Source organism: Cibotium barometz, chromosome 63 (genome assembly GCF_041138505.1).
Source record: "Cibotium barometz isolate CiBa-2024 chromosome 63, ASM4113850v1, whole genome shotgun sequence".
In the NCBI taxonomy this organism is placed as follows: Eukaryota; Viridiplantae; Streptophyta; class Polypodiopsida; order Cyatheales; family Cibotiaceae; genus Cibotium; species Cibotium barometz.
This window is the reverse complement of record NC_141108.1, coordinates 32,156,192-32,161,358: the sequence shown is the minus strand read 5'-3', so window position 1 is coordinate 32,161,358 and position 5,167 is coordinate 32,156,192.

Below are 5,167 nucleotides of genomic sequence, written 5' to 3'. Positions count from 1 at the left end.
TGAATTTCGTGCATAGAAATGAATAAAATAAATAAATTATTATTTTATTATAAAAATATCACAGAAAAAATAATTATTTTATTATAAAAGTGTTACTTTTATCACAATTGAAATTCTTGCATAGAGGTATGCATAAAGGATGAGTTAGGATGTGATAAGAGGTGTTAGGATGTGATAAGAGGTGTATGAGATGTGATAAGAGGTGTATGAGATGTGATAAGATGAGTTAAGATGTGATAGGAAGTGTATGAGATGTGAAAAGATGAGATAAGAAATGTATGTGATGAGATAAGATGAATATGGGTTGTGATAGGGTGAGAATGGATGTGATGAAAAAGAATAGATGAGAAGGCGTATGGGGTTGTATGAATGGGAATGAGGAAATGGTGTATGGATGTGTATGTATGGATGTATGCATGTAGATGTGAGTGTGAATGTGGATGTATGGATCTAAATGAGGATGTCGATGTAGAGGCATGGATGTAGATGTGGATGTATGGATGTGGAGGTGGATATATGTATGGATGTGAATATATGATATGTGATGTGAAGGAATCTGAAGTGATGAGATGGAAAATGATGTGATGGGATGAGTACACATATAACTGGAATGTGGAATAAGCAATGTGGATTGATGAGGGATAATGTGGAAAAATGAGAGTTAATATAGAAACTGTATTTTGTGACTGTTTGTAAATGCTGTTTGTAAATGATTGTTTTATGTCAAGATTGCTGGGAAAGCATTGTGACCATCTTGTGATTAAGGTCGTGGAGACCTAACTGATAAAGTTGCAACTGCTGACGGAGAGTCAATGAAGGACGTCTCGCGTAGCAAGGTCGGCCGAGGTCTTGACCAGCCTCGGTGCGATTAAAATGGTGAGCTTCCGGTACGGTGGATGAGGGGCCAAGGAAGCGGCCTATGAGTGAAGCGCTAGGTCACCTGCGAAGGATCCTAGAGGGTGCTGACCATACGGTGCTCGGGCTCTGGGTCGCCCAGGATACCCACGCGTGCGTCGAGGAAGATATTGGAACAAGAGTAAGAGTTGTTTTCTGAAATCGGGCATGGATCTGGTTGATTGACCTTGCTGGTCTTCAATGGATGAGTCCATGGCTCCTTATATGGATCTACTAATGATCTTGCTGATCTTCAACGAGAGTCCATCTTGATAAGTGATTATATTGCCGAGTATTATGGGCTAGGGATTAGGAAACGGCCCCTGAGAGTGGACAGGTGGTGAGCGTCCTAGTTACCAATGATGCCATAGATACTCTGATGAAGGAATGATGGGAAAATCAAGAATCAACTGGATAAATTGGAAGATGGTGATGAGTGATACTATGGTTTTATTAAAGGATTGTTTTAAACTGGTTGAATCTGTGAAAAGGTAAGTTCATATTGGGTGTGTGAGTGGTGTGACTAGTTTTATTTTGCATGAACATCCGGCTAGGGAGCCTTGGGACTCTTTTCCTTGGTACGCGAGACAAAACCTAACCAAATTCTTAATTGGATCCCATCACTACAGTGGTTGGGCGGTTGGCTAACCCATGGGATCGGATGGGGTTAGGCTGGACTGATGGATCCGTAAATCGAGACTCAAACTTTTGTTTTTACGATAGATAAAATAAATCCCGGACAGTAACTGTTTTATGGATAGGAATCAACGGCTGTGCCTCTTGAATGGGGAAAAAAGCTTTGATCCCAATGATCCAAGTGCAAGTTTCTTCCTTGATCTGACCGAGTATCTTTATAGATGCAGTCGGATCAGCTTGATCAGTAATGGTCTTGACTACGTTAGAGTAAAAAGTTATCCTGGTGGAATCGCCCGTGCTTTCCGGGTAAAGGAAGTTTTTCCGGGTTCGGTTTTGGAACAACCGACGGATTAGTCTCTTGTCCGGATATCCGTGGGTGAGGCCCCGAGTGTGGGACCCCTGTCCCACGCGAGAAGTGCTACTTCCGCTGCTAGTACCCCGAATCCGTTGCTCGGTGGGAACAGGGATCTTACAGTATATACTGTCATGGGTATGAAGTGAGTTTATAAGCTTAAGCATAAAAGTTGATGGTAGCATTGTGACCACTACAAGGCAAGGCCTATTTGCAAAGGGTTATGCTCAAGAGAAGGCCAAAGATTATGATGAGATCTTTGCCACCATGTCTTGTATGACTACACTCCTATGTACTATTGCATTGGTAGTGCATCATGGATGGAGTGTGTATCATTCGGATACCAAGATTGCCTTCTTGAATCGTGATTTGCATGAGGAGGTTTATGTATCTTAGCCTTCCTGAATTGTGATTTGCATGAGGAGGTTTATGTATCTTAGCCTTCCTGAATTGTGATTTGCATGAGGAGGTTTATGTATCTTAGCCTCATGGTTTTGTTTAGAAAGGATGAGTCTAAAGTATGCAAATTGAGAAAATATATATGGTCTTAAGAAAGGTTCGATAGCATGGTGCGAGAAGATAAATGCATACTTAGTTGCAAGTGGTTTTTTCAAACAATTCAACTACGAGTACCCTTTATGTAAAAGGAGGAGTAAGAATTGTTTATTGGTGATTGTTTCATACGTAAATGACGTTTATTGGTGATTGTTTTATACGTGAATGACGTTTATTGGTGATTGTTTTATACGTGGATGACATGCTACTCACAAGCCCTAATGAGGAGAAGATTTTAGTCTTCAAGGCTGAATTATATGTGTCATTTGAAATGGCAGATTTGGGCTCGTTACATTATTATTTAGGCATATATTTTATGTAACACAGCTTAATGATGGTATTGTGATGTTAGAGTCATAGTACAAATAGAGATTGCTTACATGGTTCGGTCTTGAAGGTTGTAAACATATTACTAGACCAGTAGAGACATGTGCTAGGCTCAGTTTTGAGGATGCAGATGAACCATTTAATGTATCACTTTATCATCAGCAGTTTGTTGGATGAACCATTTAATGTATCACTTTATCATCAGCAGTTTGTTGGATGCCTCGCCTATCTATGCAATACAAGGCTAGACATTAAGTTTAGGGTCCCCCAATTGAGCATGTTTAGGTGAGTGGCCACCTTCGAGCTATGAAGCTAAATAGACGGAAGCCGTTACAACCATTGTGAAGTGTGTATACCTCAACTACCTTTTGACACATCTTGGTGTTGGGAAACAGTCCCCCACCTCCATCTTTAGTGACAAACCCAAAGTGCATTGGACCCATTGGGAAGAACATAGCGTTTCATACTCACACAAAGCACATAGAGGTACATTATCATTATGTGCCAGGGAGAGGCTCATTGCTGGAGAGATTAGCTTGGCCTATATTTCTACACATGACAATGTGAGATATGAACGGCTCTTTCATGAGAGAAGTTAAAAGCTTTCTGCAAAGCTTTGGGCTTATTGCCATTTAGGGATTGATCAGCCACACGATCCTTGTACATGTTCACATCATCACTAAATGAGGATTAATGGTGGGGCCATTTATATGGTAGTGATGTATGGACACAAGCTAATAATGGGATGGGGCATTTTTTCTCTCCTTAGGAGGTTTTTTCCATCAAGCGTTATGAGTGAGTGTATAAGTAACCTTATCATGTCACTTCACTTGTACTTCACTCGTTCTCATCAATCTACTTTGAGTGTTGCTTCTTTGTATCTCTACTTACTTGCTGCATCTGTGCATGTTTAAGAAGTTGGTGGGGAGACTTGATCTTTCTTATGCAATACATGGCTTCATATCAGCTGTATAGTTCTTATTAACTTCTCAATCAACCCTAAGAGAATCAATGGAAGGAAAGGATGCATTTGTTAAAGTTCATCAACCATTAGCTATGTCATCACTTACACATTGGGAAATACCTTGACTTGATTTTGCGACTCGTATTGGGCAGGAGATTGTGATAATAGGAAATCTATTTCTTTCTTAATGGGTATGGAATTACATCCTAGATTAGTAAGAAGCAGCCTATAGTGGCACTTTCTTATACCGAGGTTGGTGAAGCATTCTAGTTGAGAGGAGGGTTTTAGGAGACATAGGTGTTGCTCAAAAGGGAGCAACAATGTTGTTGTATGTGACAATCAGAGTTGCATGACGGTTGCCAAGAAACCCAATGTTTCATGTCACACAAAGCACATTGAGATAAAATATCATTACGTCATGATCTTATCATCATGGATAGAGAGGTGGAGCTTGTCTACTACCCAATGATAGAGAATTGTGTAGATATTTTCACAAAGGCTATTAGGAGAAATTTGTTAGAGAGTCATCTTCATTTGACTTGAGGAGGTAGTTCACCAATGGCTATACATTGAGGGGGGGTTTGGAAAAGAATTTGCTCAATGCTGCTCACACTCATGTTATTACTGTAGGTGAAGGATGTGCTTTATTTTTTAAGGCCTCCTTATATGAGGAGTAGCCATTATAATGAGCACCCGGGCACACCCAGTTTTGGATATACTAGATGGTAATAAAATGTGGCTAGATGGTTAGGAGATGGTTTATGTAGACACACAACACTTTGCTTGTGTGAGACCATACTAGTAATGAATGCTCAACAGCAAACGGAGGACATAACATTCTTGAGTTGTGATAAATGGCCATGGGAGCTGCATAAAATCCCTATGAGACTTAGTTGTAATATGGTCCCACTCAAATGATGTAGGCGATTGGTCATTTTGGACTAGGTCGTGGCTTGGTCGACATGGCCGACCTACATCCATGTTGACGCTACTAGTTTAGTAGCCTTTGTTCATCTCATCGAGTTTATTGTGTTTAAGCACTCTTGTAAGGAAGACATCCTCCATCCAGGGTCTATCTAGATCACTGACGGGTGGGCCAAAATAGAACTCGCATCCCAAGAGAAGAGGGTGTGCCAAAATAGAACTTAGCATCCGAGGAGAAGAAAGGTGTTGCCTTAACCACCCTACTATCGTCCCCACCCCTTAACATAGGGTAAGTGATGCTGATCTTTTTTAACAATAATTATATATATTTATATAATAAACTGAATGAGGATGCTATGGTAAGTGATGCTGATCTTTTTTTTTTTGGGATCAATAATAATTATTTAAGATCAGCATCTTCTACCGAAACAGCTTAAGATGCTGATGTTAATATGATTACAGCTCAATGCTAATTATAATTATAATAACATCATACTCTTAGCCCTAATCTAATA